Here is a 19258-nt window from a genome sequence, read left to right on the forward strand (position 1 = left end):
CTTCTGTGTTGGAGACATGCACTCCACTCAGTCAGGGTGGTCGTCCGTGGTACTGAGCTTTTGGGTCGGTTTACCATGTCCTGTACCCATCCAGCGATGGGATAGGTGGTATGTACTAAAACCTCAGCCGGCCCAGTAACTGCTTCAGTGCCCCGAAGAGCTTGGTAAACAGTGTTCACTTGTTGTTCTATTGGGCTGTATCAAGCCTCTGCCCCTTCCAGAGCTGAGACCAGAAGCTAATTGGCACCTTGGTGTGTCCTTGCTATTGCCAGAGGCCTGCAAGGCATAGCCCTCAGGGGAGACGTGGACATCTAAGTCACATGCCTGAGATTGATCTATGACCCCCAGTGCTTGTGCAGTCTTCACCGCTTGCTTAGCAGCCTTAAAGGCCTGGCCATGCTCTTGTCCCCAATCCCAGGTGGCTCCTTTGTGGGTGAGGCAATAAATAGGGTACACTGGCTGAGCTAAGTGTGGCTTGAAAATCCACCAGTACCCCCAACAACCCTGAAATTTCTTGTAATTGCTTCAGCTTCTGTGGGATGGGGAGAACCTGAATCTCATCTATCATGTTGGCAGGCATCACCTTTGTCTTACCTGACAAAACAACACCCAAGAATCTGACAGACAATCCAGATCCCTGGATTTTTTTGGAATCGACTGCCCATCCTCGACCCTGAGCTGAGCCAACAGCTGAGGAGTGGCACACTCTAACTCTGTAAGAGAATCAGAGGTCTGTGTGATATCATCAATGTAATGGTACATTCTCATAGGGGGTGGTACAGTCTATGCAGCTAAGTCTTCAGCCCCAAGGCCGTGGTGAACAGTAGAGCTGTGCGGGTAACCCTGAAGCAGAACAGTAAATGTCCACTGGCGGTCTTCCCAGGTGAAGGCAAACTGGCCCTGGCTTTCAGGATCAACACCAATGCAGAAAAAGGCATTGGCCAAATCTAATGCATAATGGTGTGTGCCCAGCTCATGGCTGAGCTGGTCTAGGAGGCTAGCTATGTTAGTCACGACTGCAAAGAGAGGGGGAATCGCCTTATTTAGTTCTCTATAATCTACAATCATGCACCAAGTTCCACCCTGCTTTTGGACGGGCCACACAACTGAGTTGTAGGGGGCCGGTCTCATGATGTTCACCTTAGCTTATTCTTCTGTGGTCTCCCCAATCTTCTTATGGCCACCTGGAAGGCAGTATTGTTTGGTGGCCACTATTCTACAGGGAGTGGGAAGGGACATGGGGGTGTCTGACATGCCCCCTCAAAATGGCCTTCAGAACCCGTATTTGGAGGTGAAACTCCCCCACGGTGGTTTGTAGGCACACGCCAGCTAGAAGGTCCATTCCTAGGATATACTCAGAGATAGGGGAGACATCCACCTTGTAGGGTTGTGGTGGTAAATGCCCTATTCCAAGAGTCACTGTCACAGCCCACACCAGATGGATTGTCCTCCGTAGCCATCAGTGGCAGTTATGGGTCCCCTAAGTCTGTCTGGGTTTCTATATAAGGGAATATCCTGCACCAGTATCAACTAAAGCCAACACTCTTTGTATGTTCTTTGGGGACAAGTAAATAGCAAGTTCTACATATGCCCTCCAGTCCCTACTAGGTCCCCATAAGTGGGTCCCTCAGCTATCCCTCTATGCAAAGACCCCTCCCCATGGGCAGTCCTCCAGATGGGCTGGAGGAAACTCCACAAGCAGGGCAGCCATGAAGTCAGCCAAGCAGAGCTTCAGCTCTGGGGGGGCTGACGGAACTGTTCCAGTCAATGGTGTCCATGCCAATGTTTGGAGAGTAGATGTCATTATGAGCTGGAACTGTGTCTCAGGTTTCAGTTGCTGTCACAGATTTACGAGAATGTAGTTAGGCTTCTTGTCTATCTTATCTTTATCTACCCCAGCTTTTACAAGATCATTGCATAATTGTTGTAATTGTCTCCCTAGGGCGTCCTTACACTCTGCCGTTAGATGCACATTCCTTTCTAGTTTCAGTTCCTCTTCTAAACACAAAGCATGGGCCTCTGCCTCTGTCTGTCTCTCAATTACCCTCTGTAACACTGCCAACATTAACTAGCCCTCAGCAATGGCAACATGGCAGAGATCTTTCTTTTTCCCTAGGGTGCACAGCTCTCCCACTTGCTGCAACATTTGTAGGAGGACACTGGGAGTTTCTGGGCATCCCCCCAATCCCACAGTGGTCCCCATGTATCAAGAATGTTTGCCACCTCATACCACATGGAATTTGCTGGCCAGCCTGGGATTCCTCCCAGCATCCCCCCACTTGGCATAACATCACCCACAGTCAACTCAACTTGGGGGAGTTTTCAGGGTACCCAAATCCTGCCAACAACTATGCCAATTGTAATAAAGGAGGTTGAGCCCAGGGATCTTTGCTCATTTTGGATAAGGTGAGAAAACCATAAGGAGGACTGGATGGAGCAGAGATAGCCTTTATTACTCACATTAGAGGGAGCACTAATGGCGGCAGATCAGCAAAGCAGGACCCCACCTCCCTGAGTCTGACATTTGTTTTAAGGGGTTTCAGGCAAAAGTGGCACAAGTCCTACCTCAGTATGTATGTGCAGAAAAGACAAAGGTCAAGTGGCAGTCACTGGAAGGAAGCCACTCCCAAAGGGGGATAAGGAGGGAATTACACTCCATTTCCAAAACAATACACATTCTTTCTGGCTGGGGGCCCTTCAGCCAACCTTCCATTTTGGGTTTGAAAGAGCCATGTCCAGCATGACTCCACACTACCCTAGAGTACCAGACGAAAGGGTACCCACGTAACGTCCGGCTGTGAAAAACAGCACAGTTTCTGTCGGTCAGGCAGAGATGACTAGAGATGCAGACACACTTATAAAGTGCCAAAACACAAAATTTTGTTTGTAGTCACTTACCCTGGGCTCTGGTAGAGGGAGGAAAGAGGGGAATAGAGCCGTGTGAAGAAAGTCTGGGGTTGGTGGCTCTGGGAGAGAGATGAAAGGTCAGCCACCAGTATCCCTGTGCTCAGTCATCCCCCATACTGAAGAAGCCATCTTTCTCAGGCAGAGCCCTCCTCTCCATATAGCATCAGCCTGGGGGGAAGCAATAGCCCCATCTACAGGAATCCCTCTTGCCCCACCCTGTGGAGCTTAAGCCCTGCTGAGGAGTACAACTGGAGGTTCTTACAGTGACTAAGCCTAATAAGCAGCCTGCAGGTGGATGCAGATCTCTGGGTGTTTCCAGATTTTCTTGACCTGTCCCTGGGACTACGGTTGGTAAAAGCTGGCCTTGGGGCACACATTGGTACTTTCCACACCACGCACCCAAGCCTAGCAGAGGGAACCACAAGCTATGGATTGCTAATGGCTTCAAACATGTTTCCAGGGCAAGTCACAGGCAACATCTGACTTTGCTCTGCATCAGAGTCTTTGCAGATCTACCTAATACATAGAAACAAACATAAAGAAGCAGCCCAAATGGGAAAACAAAGAAACAGACCCCAAATGAAAGAACAAGAGAATTCTCCAGAAGAAGAGCTAAATGAAATGGAGGCAAGCAATATATCAGATATAGAGCTCAAAGTAATGATTATAAAGATGCTCAACAGCATGAAAAAGACACAGAAACCATAAAAAAGGACCAGTCAGAAATAAAGAATGCAATATCAGGAATAAAGAATACACTGGAAGGAAAAACAGTATCTTAGATGAAGCAGAGGAATGAATCAGCAATTTGGAAAACAAAGTACAAAAAAATAGCCAATCAGAATAGCAAGAAGAAAAAATAATTTTTAAAATGAGGATAGATTAGGGGAACTTTGGGGCAATATGAAGCATAAAAATATCTGCATCATAGAAGTACCAGAAGAAGATGAGAGAGACCAAGGGATAGAGAGCCTATTTGAACAAATAATGACTGAAAATTTCCTTAATCTGGTGAAGGAAAATGACACACAAGTCCAGGAAGTGCAGAGAGTCCCAAACAAGGTGAATCCAAAGAGACTTGCACCAAGATACAACATAATTAAAATGGCAAAGGTTAGAGACAAATAGAGAATCTTAAAAGAGTAAAAGAAAGAGTTAGTTGTCTACTAGGTAGCTCCAATAAGAGTGTCAGCTGATTTCTCAACAGAAACATTTCAGACCAGAGGGGATTGGCATGAAAAGCAAGGACCTACAACCAAGACTAATCCACCCAGCAAGGTTATTGTTTAAAATTGAAGGAGAAATGAAGAGCTTCCCAGACATGAAAAAGCTAATGGAATTCATTACCACCAAACCAGTATTACAAGAAATGTTAAGGCATCTTCTTAAGGGAGGAGGAGGAGAAGGAGAGGAAAAAGAAGAAGGGAAGAAGGAGAAGAAGAAGAGGAAGAAGGAGGAGAAGGAAGGAACAGAGGAGCAGAGTTAGAAAGAATAAAATAACAATAAAACTTAGCTATCAATATTCACTTTAAATGTAAATGGTTTAAATGCTCCAATAAAAAGACAGAGGGTAGCTGAATGGATAAAAGAACAAGCCCCATACCTATTCTGTCTACAAGAGAACCACCTCAGAATGAGAGATATACAGAGTAAGAGTAAAGGTTTTGAAAAAGATATTTCATGCAAATGGAAATGAAAAAACTGGGGTAGCAATACTTATAAAAATAGACTTTAAAACAAAGGCTATAATGAGAAACAAAGAAGGACACTGCATAATGATAAAAGGAAAAATCCAACAAGACGATATAACCCTTGTAAACATTTATGCACCCAACATAGGAACACCTAAATATATAAAACAAATCTCGATGAACATCAAGGGAGAGATAAACAGTAATACAATCATAGTAGGAGATTTTAACACCTCATTGACATCAATGGATAGGTCTTCCAGACAGAAAATCAACAAGGAAATAGTCACCTTAGATGACACACTAGATCAGATGGATTTAATTGATATCTTCACAGCATTTCATCCCAAAGCACCCGAATATACAGTCTTTTCGAGTGGATATGGAACATTTCCTAGAATACACCACATGTTAGGACACAAAACAAGTCTCAGTAAATTTAAGAGGATTGAAATCATATCAAACATCTTCTCTGACCATAATGGTGTGAAACTAGAAGTCAATTACAAGAAAAAAAGCTCAAAAACATGCAAAGACATAGACAGCAAATAACATGTTAGTGAACAATAAATGGGTTAACAGTGAGATCAAGGAAGAAACAAAAGATAATGGGAAACAAATAAAAATGAGAACACAACAACCCAAAATCTATGAGACATAGCAAAAACAGTTTTCAGAAAATCCATAGCATTACAGGCTTATCACAAGAAACAAGAAAAAGCTTAAAGAAACAATCTAACTTTATACTTAAGGGAACTTAAAAAAAAAGAAAATCAAAGTCCCAAGTGAGTAGAAAGAAATAATAAAGATCAGAGCAGAAATAAACAAAATAGAATACAAAAAATCAGTGCAAAAGATCAATACAACCAAATACCTGTTCTCTGAAAAGATAAATGAGATAAAAAAAAAAATCCTTTAACCAGACTCGTCATGAAAAAAGAGACAAGACCCAAATAAACAAAATCAGAAATTAAAGAGACGTAATAACAGACACCAAAGAAATACAAAGGACTGTAAGAAAATGTATGGTACGATATGCCAATAAGTTGGACAATTTGGAAGAAAAGGATAAAATACTAGAAATATACAATCTTTCAAAATGGAATCAGGAAGAATTAGAAAATATGAATAGAAAAATTACAACTAATGAAATTGAAGTAGTGCCCTGGCAAGTGTGGCTCAGCTGGTTGGACATTGCCCCATAACCAAAAGGTTGTGGGGTTGATTCCCAGTCAGGGCACATACTGAGATTGAGGGTTCAATCCTCTGTTTGGGTGCAGGTGCATGTGATACGTGGCCTGGATGCTTAGGATCCCCAGTCCAGGCACCACCCCCTGGTCTGGGCCAGATGCGTATGGGAGGCAACCAATCAATGCTTCTCTCTCACATTGATGTTTCTCTCCCTCCCTTCCTCTCATTCTAAAAAAACAAAAACAAAAAAACCAAAAAAAACCACAAATGTCTTTGTAGAGCAAAGCTGTGGTTGGTGGTGCTCTCACTGGTGAGGTAGTGAAGTCAGGGAGTCCCGTGCCCTGTGGAGCTTGCAGCCTCTGGCCTCCCACCAGCATGGAATACCTCATTGGCATCCAGGGCCCCGACTTTGTCCTTGTCGCCTCTGAGCAGGTGGCCACTACTAGTATTGTCCAGATGAAGGACGATCATGACAAGATGTTTAAGATGAGTGAAAAAAAACTTACTCCTATGTGTTGGAGACGCTGGAGACACTGTATAGTTTGCAGAATATATTCAGAAAAATATGCAACTTTATAAGATAAGAAATGGTTATGCATTGTCTCTCACAGAGGCAGCTAATTTAACACAGGGAAACCTGGCTGACTGTCTTCAGAGTCCGACCCCATATCATGTCAACCTCCTCCTGGCTGGCTACAATGAGCATGAGTGTCTGGTGTTCTACTACATGGACCACCTGGCAACCTTGGCCAAGGCCCCTTTTGCAGCCCATGGCTATGATGACTTCCTGACTCTCAGTATCCTGGACTGGTACTACACACCAACTATCTCACGTGAGATGATGGTGAGAGGATATTTGGAGATCTTCTTGCCAATTCCTTCTAGCCTGCTAAGTTTCTTTTGTGAAATAAGCTGACAGTCTGATGGGAACTCCCTTGTAGGCAACTAACTGCTTTTCTCTTGCTGCTTTTAAGACTCTCTCTTTATCTTCAACCTTTGACACTTTAATTATGATGTATTTTGGAGTGGGCCTCTTTGCATCTATCCTGTTTAGTACTTTCTGTGCTTCCTGGACTTGAATGTCTATTTCCTTCACCAAATCAGCGAAGTTTTCTTTCATTATTTTTTAAAAACAAATTTCCAATTTCTTGTTCTTTCTCTTCTCCTTCTGGCACCCTTATCATGCGAATGTTGGAACACCTGAAGTTGTCATGGGGGCTGCATACACATTCCTCATTTTTTTGGATTCTTTTTTCTTCTTGTTCTGATTGCCTGGGGTTTTTTGTTGTTGTTGTTGTTTTTTGCTTCTTTATGTTCCAAATCATCGATTTGATTCTCAGCCTCATCCACTCTACTGTTGTTTCCCTATAAATATTTCTTTATTTCAATTAGTGTATCCTTCATTCCTGACTGTACCTTTTTTTTTATGCTGTTGAGGTCCTCAGTAAATTCCTTGAGCATCCTTATAACCAGTGTTTTAAATTCTGCATTTGATAGATTGCTTATCTCCATTTTCTTTAGTTCTTTTTCTGGAGTTTTGATCTGTTCTTTCATTTGGGCCATGTTTCTTTGTCTCCTCACTTTGGCAGCCTCCTTGTGTTTGTTTCTATGTACTAAGTGGAGCTACTATTACTCCCTGTCTTGGTAGCATGGCCTAATGTAGTAGGTGTCCTGTAGGGTCCAGTGGCACATCCTTCCCTATCACCCAAGCTGGATACATGAGGTGAGCCCTTTGTGTGGGCTGAGTATACCCTCCACTTGTAGTTGAGCCTCGATTGCTGCTTGCAGATCAATGGGAGGGATTTACCCAGGCCAGTCAGTAGCAAGGATTGGCTCTGACCACTGCCCACCACCCTCTGCCCTCAGTGGAGGATCAGCTGTGCAGTGGCAGGGTGGTGGTGCTCTGACATGGTCTGTAGCTATGCACTGGGTGTGTTGGCCATGGGGTTTCCCGGGTGGTGCAGGCCAAGGTCAGCCCCCACCTGCGTTTTGCCCAGGGTCACGCTTCCTGAGTTGTAAAGCAATCTGAGATGGCTGCTCTTTGTGCTGGGCTTGAAGATTCCAAGGTTGAAGAAGCCAAGTTGTGAACTTAGGCTGGTTGACGCTTGTGCCGGGCCTGGAGCCACTTTAACTAGAAGCATGGGGGCTGAGGGCTCACTGAGATTGACTGTCGCTTGTTTGAGAGGATTTAGGAAGTTGTGAAGCATGAGCCAAGATCAGTCATTCACATGGAAGATTCTCTGTTAACAGCTTGGGAGGGCCTGTATGTTGGATGAGATGGAGTCCCAGAGGATATCTAGGGTGGGACAGTTTATCCAGGATGATGGAGTCTCAGATATGGCACCCACCTTCTGGCTCTGTGGCTCTGAGCAGGGATTATTCAGAAAGGGACAATGGCCTTTCAGTCTGGGAAAGAAAGATGTCCCCCCAGCTGTAGCCTTGATGCCAAACGATTAACTTCCTTCCTGTATGCCACTGGTGCCTTTTAAGTTTCTATGTCAGTGCTGGAGCTCAGAGGCAGTAAGTCTGAGTAGGTCCGTGTGTGGGTTCTTTAAGAGGAATTGCTTGAGGCTCCAGCAGTTTCTTCCCCCAACTGAGTCCCCGCTAATTTTTGCAGCCAGAAGTTATGGGGACTTATCTTCCTGGCACTGAAACCCTCGGCTGGGGGCCTGGTGTGGGGCTGGGACTCCTTGCTCCTCAGATATCCCTCCTGAATTTTTACCCACCGCGTGTAGGTCTGGGACCAGCCCATTCTGTGTCTCTTTCCCTCCTACCAATCTGGAGGGATGTGATTTCTTAAATTCCATAATTGTTAGACTTCCGTTCAACACAATTTCTGGTGGATCTGAGTGATGGTTGTTCTATAATTTAGTTGTAATTTTGATGTGGTTGTGCATGGAGGTGAGCCATGTTTACCTATGCTGCCATCTTGAATGAAAGTCTAAATTGCTTTTGAATGGGACCTTTCTCTCCAGTACTTTAAGATCTGTAAGACATATCATGGAAATTTACTACTGTGGGAAATGAAGAGTGTTTAAATCATGTAGGGAAAGGGGAAGGGCCTGTGGTTTCTCCTTTTGATTAATTGCTGGAAGATTTTCTTCAGGTGGTTGTGGGGTTTCATATTTTCTTTAGATTGTGTAGGCACCGAATCTCCTTCAGGACAACTTTGATGCCATATGAATTCTGACATTTTGCTAACACTGATAATGGTCCACCATTCCATTAGAACTATTAACTCCATTCATATTAATTTTTGTTACAAATCTTACAAAGAGGAGTGCTTCTGGGTATTTAGGTCCACATTCTATTTTAAGGCTATATATTACGTTTTCATAAATCATTCTTGGAGGCCCAATTATTATCCCTGTCCATCTTGTAAGTGTTATGTCTTCATCATCTTCTAGACCCCCACTAACTGTGCCACCTACTACTCCTTACCGTTATTTCTTTCCACAGTTGGAAATTGCAAGGGACTTTTACCCCCAAGCCTGTGCTGGATGCCATCTTGTGTCACTGTTGCTAGAAGGTTGGCCACCTGAAGAGCTTTCTGAAACTGCTAATTCTTGGACACTCCTTGCTCTGCAGATTGAGTCAGTAAATCTTGGCTATGTTTTGGGAAATGTAAAGCTCCTTCACACCCCCCAGCTGATTCTGGTGCCATCAGGTTTGGAAACCACTTCCAAAAGCAAAAGAACCATCAAAACAACCATCAAAAGAATTTTTAGTAATGTAGTGAAATGATCAGAGCTGGATTTTAGAATAATCACCCTAGTATAGTAATGTTGAGAATGGGATCAGCCGAGGGTGGGGGATGGTGAGATGTCTTAAGAGGGGATTGCAGGAAATAAGGAAGTTCCCAGCAGAGCCAGTTGGCAATGTGAATGGAGTGTACGAATTGTGAAGAGAGGGTATTTGTGAGTGAAAGGAGGAGGAAGCTGGGATGAATGGTTGGCTTCCTCTCTAGACAAATCCATTTAACAACTCTTTCCTGAATCCTTATCCCATTTGTATTTCACACCCTATTGAATACTCCTATCTGCAAAGGAGAGTGCAAAGTGTATTCTTTCATCTGGACACTTTACCATCCAGAATAAATCAGGATTCTATAAGGAAGGAAAGAAGGATGGATTTTGGGTGGACAACTAACTGTCTTTGCCACCACAATATTCATGGATTAGAAAACTCAGTATCATAAAAATACTTCCCCCAAACAAATCTAAATATAGATCCTGTGTAATTCCAATAAAAATTGCAACAGAGGTTTTTAATGGAATTTGACAAACAAATTATAAAATTCCTATGGAAGAACAAACAGGCAAGAATAGCCAAGACAATTCAGAGGAAGAGGAACAAGGCGTGGAGACTTGTCTTTCTAGATATCAAGATGTATTATAAAGGCTAAGTGATTTAGACAATATGATGTGGTCCACATATAGACAAAGAGGCCAGTGAAACAGAAAGTAATGATTGAAATAGACCCTCATGTTTCCATATGGAAAATTGACATATGACCAAGGTAGCATTATAAATTATTGAGGAAAGAATGAATGGGCCAGTCAAGAAATGCTGTTGTGTCTACCTGGACTATGTTGAGGGGGGAGATATTTCTCCACTTGATACCCTTTAAAAATCAACTCCAGGTTGATTAGAGATATAAATGTAAAAGGCAAAACTTAAATTAAAAAAATATATAGAAGAATACAATTTGATTATAGAGTAGAAAAAGATTTATAATGGTTTTCATGCTTTTTGCACTCATATCCCTAAAAAATTTTTGAAAAATTATAAATCCTCTTTACATGTTTAATGTGACATAAGAATGTTTCCATTATAAGTTAAAATAATTATAAAGGATGTAATTTCCAATCTATTGTAAATATTGGTATAAAAGTCAAACCTATTTTTTATTGTTATTTTCCATAATTATTTTTAATGAAATATAAACACATAGTAATTTGATACCCACTGTCTATTTGAAAATTAAAGGAATAAGCTCTTATTTAACAGCCAGGAAATGTATATATATTTGACTTTAACTCATTTTTTCCATTTTACTTCCCCATAAAATTATATCTTAATGTGATATAATTTTATGCTTAAAAAGTCTTTTATTGATCACCCTGTAAACATAAGTTTTTAGCTATTAAATTTTTTTCTGGATTGAGTTATTGTAATCATTATTATTGGTATAGAATTGCACAAAATGTAAATATATTATACATTTTGAAAAATGAATAGAAAATAAAAAGTCAAATTTTATTAGTAATGCAACCTTGAATGAGTTGGATTATTTTTCCCTCCCGTGTATGTATGGATGGATACTACTTTTTGCTAGAATAAGAGTTCAGTATCAATTTTATTTCTGTTTTATTTTTTTAGATATACACACTGAGAAACTTGTTCAAACATATAAGAATATGAGAATATGCCTTAGCCAGTGTGACTCAGTTGGTTGGAGCATTGTCCCATATGCCAAAAGGTTGGGGTTTGATTCCTGGTCAGGGACCATGCCTAAGTTGCAGGTTTTATCCCTGGTTAAGGTGTATAAGGGAGGCAACCTTTCACATCAATGTTTCTCTCTTTCTCTCTTCCTTCCTCTCTTTCTAAAATCAATAAACAGTTTAAAAATTGAAAGAGAATATGAGAATATAAATAGCTTTCTAAGAGAATGAAATTTAATTATTTGAACTCTGAGTTCTTTGCCAAAAACCACATAGTGATATATCAGAAATCTCTTTTTATGATCTATTGTCACCTTACCTGATTACATTTTCCTTCGAATTTGTTGAAAGAAAAAAATTGGAAACCACCTAACTTACAAAAGGATTTGTTACTTATGCACTAGAGTCATTCACTCTTTCAATTTCTCAGAACTATACCAAAAAGTCTATTTAGATAACTAGTAACTATACCAGTTTACTTTTTCACTTGGGGGTAACTTATTTAACTTGATACACTCAGAAAGGGTTGGAAAAATAAAAATATTGTTAATTTGAATGAATTTTCACCAACATAGTAAGCATTTTAAATCAAAAGCTTCTATTTTATCTTGTGCTGTAAATATATTTTCATCAAAACTTTTTAGAGTTACTGATTTATTCAAGTTATGGAAAATGCCCACTATATAATCTATCTGGCAGAGTCAGTCCAACTCTGTTTTAAAAAGTCTGACTTTTTAAAATTTAAATAAAATGTGTTAATGCATTCCTTGTAACAAGTATCTCATTTCTGAATTCTAATTCTAAGATAGATGAGTCAGAGAATCTTGCCATGAATTTATTGCCTAGATGAAATCAGGTGCTACTTCTTCAGTATTTCTTACCAAAGCTTTCATTGCTTTGTTCTCATGGACCCATCTCTCAGGAGCAGAGAAAGAGACAAGAGTTCAATTAGTGGAGGCTTCCTCAACATCAGTATTTTTCATATATATTCTCAACCTGTTATTTTTTTAAAAAACTTAAATGGAGAAGTTAAAAGAATTGTACACAAATATCCATATCCTTGGCACCTAGGTTCTGCAATTAACATTTTGCTATGTTTACTTTATTACTTATCTCCCATCTACCCATTTCACTATCCATTCATTAACCCAAATTATATTTTTATGCATTTCAAAGGAAGTTTCAGGCATTTACTCCTAAGTACTTCAACATGCATATTATTTGCTTTTATTTTCTTGAGTTAGTCAATCTTCATTCCCACCTCAGAAGGAACCACTGTTCTGATTTTTTTCACTATAAATTCAGATTCTCTGTTCAATCATTTCATACAAATACAGTATGTACACTTTTAACATTGATATTTTGATTTACCTTTTTGTTTTGGTCACCAGAGGTTTTACACTTGGGGCAAAACAAAACAAAACAAAACAAAAACCAATACTAAGATTCAGGTTGGGGCAAAAGCAGACAGGCACTTGTAAAGGAAAAGTGAAAAAAGAGATGTAGAGTGAAAGCACCACACATGAATCCTGAAATATTTCAGATTTAGGAAAAAATAGGTATGAAACTGAGGATCTGGAAATTGATTCCTTCAAAGATATCCATAGTCTTAACACCTTCAAATCTTCATATACCCTTAGGGGATGTGTGTGCCCTAGACTGAAGATCACTCTCCTAGACAAGCGGCATAAAGTACAAACCATAAAGGAAAAATTAGTAAATTTAACTATATTAAATTTAAAATTTCTGAGTAAGAATAGATATCATACATAAGATATTTACAACATGTAAGAGATACATGATTACATCTCCCTGGCTGGTGTAGCTCAGTGGATTGAGCGTGGGCCTGTGAACCAAAGGGTTACCAGTTCGATTCCCATTCATGGCACATGCCTCGGTTAAGGGCCATGTCCCCAGTAGGGGGCACGTGAGAGGCAATCACACATTTAGGTTTCTCTCCCTCCCTTCCCCTCTCTCTAAAAATAAATAAATAAATAAATAAAATCTAAAAAAAAAAGAGATACATGATTAACATCTGAATAAAGAGCTTCTCCTTCAAAAAGGATTAAAGACAAACAGGTCAACAGAAAATGAACAAAAGATACAAGTAGACAATATATAAAATGAAATGTGGATAATATGAAAGTATGTTTAATTTCAATAGTAATCAGAGACATGCAGGTTAAAACAAAAGGACCCAAGAGAAATGAAAGTATATGTCCACAAAAAGACTTACAAGACTGTTCATGGTGTTACACAACCAGCCAATGGTGTTTTGGAACAGCTATGGGGTTTCATTGTCCACTACCAAGAAACATGACTCCCAAGGCAACAGTTTGTTGAAAAGGAAATGGGCTGTTTATTTAAAGGTTATACACGTTTAGAATAATGGCAGATTTTTGCGATTAAGTCCTGCTTCCTTTAAAAACACCCCCAAACAAACAGCCCTGCCTCACTCTGCCTTGCCAGCCCAGTTTCAGAACATGCTAGTCAGAGGTACCATCTTTCAGAAAAGCAGAAGTCTGCAGCTCAGCATTCCTGGTCACAGTTCAGCTCCAAGCATCTCTCTCACATCTCTGTGTGATTGGCCAGGAAGATCCCCACAGCTCTGTCAGCTCTGTTGCCCTCTTCTTCAGGTGGACACACAGACAGACCTCCAGGCAGACCTCCAGACCTTGTGGCAGACACCTGTTACTTGGCCCACTGTAATTTTAAATGCTCAGCTCAGAACTTCCTGTGTGACCTAACATGTGGCTCTTCTTATCGTACATTAGTATCCACCATTTTTGTTAGCTCCCCAGTGCCTTTGACCCTCTTTTGGCTGCCATCTTTAGTCAGGGAAAGAGTTCCCAGCCATGCACAAACATCTGGGGTGGACCTCTGCCCCTGCAGCTCACGCAGGCACTGCATCAGCTTCCCTTTGGTTGTGTCCTGAGTCTTTCTGCTGAGTCACCCTGCTAGTGCACGTTCTCTCAGTCATGTACAAAATTTTTCAGCTTCAGCAGATCTTCCCTTCAGGAAGGGATGGGCTGTTAATCTGACTTTGTTATGCAACATGCCATAAACCTTATACTTTCCACTATTCCCTGCCCCCTTCTGGACTGAAGGCAGGATTGTGGGGGTGTTCCCCTATTTTTAGGGGACGCATGCTCTGTACCTCGTTAAAATGGCAGGGTTTTTTTTATTGGAGTATTTAATACATTTTCATTTAAAGTAATTGTTGATAGATATGTATTTATTACCATTTTATTATTCATATTTTTAAAGTATATGTTATTGATTATGCTATTACAGTTGTCCCATTTCTTTCTCCCCTTTCTCCCCCTCTGCCCCTACCCCCATTCCCTCCAGCATTTCTGCTCTAGTTCATGTCCATGGGTCATACACGTAAGTTCTTTGGCTTCTCCATTTCATGTACTAGTCTCAACCTCCCCTGTCTATTTTGTACCTACCGATTATGCTTCTTATTCCCCGTACCTTTTCCCCCATTCTCCCCACTCCTCCTCCCCACTCATAACCCTCCATGTGATCTCCATTTCTGTGATTCTGTTCCTGTTCTAGTTGTTTGCTTAGTTTGTTTTTGTTTTTTAGGTTCAGTTGTTGATAGTTGTGTGTTTGTTGTCATTTTACTGTTCATATTTTTGATCATCTTCTATTTCTTAGATAAGCCCCTTTAACATTTCATATAATAAGGGCTTGGTGATGATGAACTCCTTTAACTTGACCTTATCTGGGAAGCACTTTATCTTCCCTTCCATTCTAAATGATAACTTTGCTGGATAAAGTAAACTTAGATGTAGGTCCTTGCCTTTCATGACTTCGAATACTTCTTTCCAGCCCCTTCCTGTCTGCAAGGTTTCTTTTGAGAAATCAGCTGACAGTTTTATGGGAACTCCTTTGTAGGTAACTGTCTCCTTTCCTCTTGCTGCTTTTAGGATTCTTTCCTTATCTTTAATCTTTGGCAAGTTAATTATAATATGACTTGGTGTGTTCCTTTTCAGGTCCAATTTGTTTGAGACTCTCTGAGCTTCCTAGACTTGCATGTCTATTTTCTTTGCTAAATTGGGGAAGTTTTATTTTATTAGTATTTCTTTAAAAAAAAGATTTTATTTACTTATTTTTAGAGAGAGGGGAAAGAAGAGAGAAAGAGAGGGAGAGAAACTACAATGTGTGGTTGTCTCTCTCACCCCCACCCCCACCCCCCCGCTGGGGACCTGGCCTGCAACCCAGGCATGTGCTCTGGCTGGGAATAGAAGCAGCAACCCTTTGGTTCACAGGCCAGCACTCAATCTACCGAGCCACACCAAGCAGGACCTTTCATTAGTATTTCAAGTAAGTTTTCAATTTCTTGCTGTTCTTCTTCTGGCACCACTATGATTCGGAGCTTGGGACATTTAAAGTTGTCCTGGAGGTTCCTAAGCCTCTCTTCATTTTTTTTGAATTCTTGTTTCTTCATTCTGTTCCAGTCGAATGTTTATTTCTTTCTCTTGTTCGAAATCATTGATTTGAGTCCTGGTTTCCTTCTCTACACTGTTGGTTCTCTGTATATTTTTCTTTATTTGAATTTGTATAGCCTTCACTTCTTCCTCTATTTTGCAGCGACACTCAACCATTTCTGTGAGCATCCTGATTACCAGTGTTTTGAACTCTGCATGTGATAGTTGGCTATCTCCTCATCGCTTAGTTCTTTTACTGGAGTTTTGATCTGTTCTTTCATTTGGGCCATATTTCTTTGTCTCTGTGCAACTGTTACATTGTAAGGGGCGGAGCCTTCAGTATTTGCCAGGGCAGGGAGGCCCGTGTCACTGCGTTGTGGCACTGTATGTGGGGGAGGGGACAGAAAGAGAACAATGTCGCTTGCTTGGCTCTTGCTCCAAATTCAGTGACTTCCCACACGTGCATTGCATCCTTCCAGGTGCTGCTCTGGTGCTGATTCCTGGGTAGGTGGGCTTGTGTACATTCTAAGACCTGGTGGGCCCCTCCAATGGACTCTCCTGTGAGACTGGCAGTTTCTCCTGCCACTGCAACTCCCACAGTTTTTACAACCAGAGGTTTTGAGGCTTTATTTTTCCAGGCACTGGAACCCTGGTTTGCGCAGTCTGTCTTGCTCCCCAGTTGTTCTTCCTGGTTTATCCGCATGTGAATATGGGACTGCCCAGTCTGCCAGTTGGTGCATCACCCACCCAGTCTGCCAGCTGCCGCCTTGCCCTGCATCCTCTCCATCCCAGCTGCCTATCTCTGCCCCTCCTATCAGTCTGAATGAATGTTTGTTCTTTAACTTCTTGGTTGTTGTACTTCCATACAGTTTGATTTTCTGGCAGTTTTTGTTGTTTTTTTGTTTTTAAATTGGTTGTTATCCTTCTTTTGGTTGTATGAGGAAGCAAAGAGTATCTGCCTACGCCTCCATCTTGGCCAGAAGTTATTATTCATATTCTACAATGGCAGTCTTATTCAAAATAAGCAAAAACTGAAGAGAGACCAAGTATCCATCACAAGAAAAATGGATAAACAAAATATAAAAATATTCATACAATGAAGTTCTACTCAGCAATAAAAAGAAACAGACTAGTGATAAATGCAACAATCTGGATGACTCTTAAAACATTATGCTGATTGAAAGAAGTTTCCCACAAAAGAGTATATAGTATCTAGAACAGACAAAAGTAATCTATTATGGAAAACAAATATAGAATAGTGGTTATCTGGTGGGAGTGGGACAAAGGATTGACTTGAAGTGGAATCAGGAAACTGTCTATTGGTGATGGTAATGTTCTATATTTTTATTGAAGTTTGGATTACACAGGTGTACAAAGCCTGTCCTGAAAAAGTCCAGCCATTGTTAATATAATGAGAACTGTTTGCGTGGCATCCTGGCAGCCAAAGAGAATGGACTGGAATGTGCATGTGTCAACAATGACAACTTCACTGTACTAGTCCGTGGAGGCAGTAGATGCCATTGAGTGAGCATGTGTACTGTGTGGCTATTGCATGCAAAATGACTTAGTGAGCAGAGCAATGAATCTGCTCAAATTTTGCATTAAGCTTGAACATTCCTGCATGGAAACTATTTGGATGATTCAGAAGGCTGCAGCTATGGTCAAGTGCTCATTGGCGGCTTCATCCTGACAGTGTACCCATTCATGCATCATATGTCGTGCCGAGTTTTTTGGCGAGACATCAAATTACCCAGGTGACTCAGCCCCGCTACAGCCCACATTTGGCACCCTGCAACTTCTGGCTTTTCCCAAAACTAAAACTGCCTTTGAAAGAGAGGAGATTTCAGACAGTTGATGAGATTCAGGAAAATACAATGGGGCAGCTGATGGCAATTGGGAGAACTATGTGAGGTCCCAAGGTGCCTACTTTGAAGGGGAATGAGGTGTCATTGTCCTGTGTACAATGTTTCTTGTATCTCCTTTAATAAATGTCTCTCTTTTTCATATTACATGAAAGGATACTTTCTGGACAGACCTCATATATATATTTCTCAGAAGTCAGGTAAATATATACTTATGGTTTGGGCATTCCACGGTGTATAAATTTTACCTTAAAAGTCTGTGAGCAAAAAGTTAATGATATATATGTTGAAGTATTTAGGGATGAAGTACACAGTACTGATGTTTTCAACTTACTTTGTGACATATTACAAAATATGATTGATTTTGAGTTATAAATAGAGGGATGGATAGATATGTGATAAAACAAATAGGACAAAATGCTCATGTAACCACCACCTGAATTCATTGCATAGTTTTAAAAATTTTATTATATGTTTAATTTTCATAATAAAATGAAAAAGTCAAATGAGACATTATCTTACACCCATCAGATTGGTATAAATGAGAACTGAGTGTTGTGTGGTTAAATGTAGTGGAAGTATAAGTTGGTACAACCACTTTGGAGAGTAATTTAGCAATATCTAGTAAAGCTGGAGATGCTCACAGTTTATGGCTCAGAAATTCCTTTTGTACGTATATAACCTAGAATGTCATATGCCCAAAAAGATATGTGTAAGAACGTTGTTTGCAACATGGTTCTCCCCAGTAATCTTTTATATTGAAACACTTAAAATATTATGTTGCAAGAATAATACAATAAATACCATAATACTATTTATCAATTGTTAGCATGTTCCCACATTTACTTTATCTATGTGTAAATATACATTATTTTTCTGAATCATTTGAGAGTAAATTGCACTTAATCCCTAAATACTTCAGCATGTATTTCCTCAAGCAAAGACATTCTTCTGCATAACCACAATATAATACAACACTCAAGATACTTTAACATTTATTAAAATGTTATTATCTAATTTACAATCCATATTAAAATTTCTCCAATTATTTTAATAATGTCCTTTAGTGGTGTTTAAAACTGCATGTAGAATGGATATATACTTACCGTGAATACGCACATAATAAATATTTCTATATGTAACCATCAATATCTACATTAAATTAAAGATGAGTTCATACTTATGTTATCAACTCTAATCTAGCATCATATGAATCATTCTAGTCTCTTCCTTTTGCTTATCTGTAACCTCTTAGTCCAACCATGAGAAACATGTCTTCTATCACTCCTACTCATTTATTTATTGTTCGGAATATATGTTCAGCGGTTTCAGAATTGTTAACCCTTATCCCCATGGGAAACAACTTTGGCAACCAGAGTTCAGTGTTTATGTACAGCTTATTTTGCCTTTAGTTTTATAGACTTCACTGATTTCCAAACGTACTTAGGTTAGCACCTTTCCCCCTACCTTCTTTAGTGAGATTATGTCATACATTGGTCATGCAGTTAGATTCTTTTGTCACAGTCTTGATTCCATCCTGGGATTCCCCTGATATCCTAAATGATTTTTTCCTAATTTGCGTCCATTAAGGTTTACTGTTTGTGCTATAAGATTCTATGAGTTTTGACAAATGATACCCAAAAAGTAGAAACAGCCAAGATATCCTTCAATATGTGAATGGATAAACAAACTCTGTGGTACATTCCCACAATAGAATATTATTTTGT

General features: G+C 40.2%; 1 pseudogene; it reads left to right on the plus strand.

The window, feature by feature from the left end:
• Positions 1-6164: 6164 nt before the first annotated feature.
• LOC112310545 (proteasome subunit beta type-2 pseudogene) lies at positions 6165-9533 on the plus strand (annotated as a pseudogene).
• The last annotated feature ends 9725 nt before the right edge of the window (positions 9534-19258 follow it).

Source organism: Desmodus rotundus, chromosome X (genome assembly GCF_022682495.2).
Source record: "Desmodus rotundus isolate HL8 chromosome X, HLdesRot8A.1, whole genome shotgun sequence".
NCBI lineage: Eukaryota > Metazoa > Chordata > Mammalia > Chiroptera > Phyllostomidae > Desmodus > Desmodus rotundus.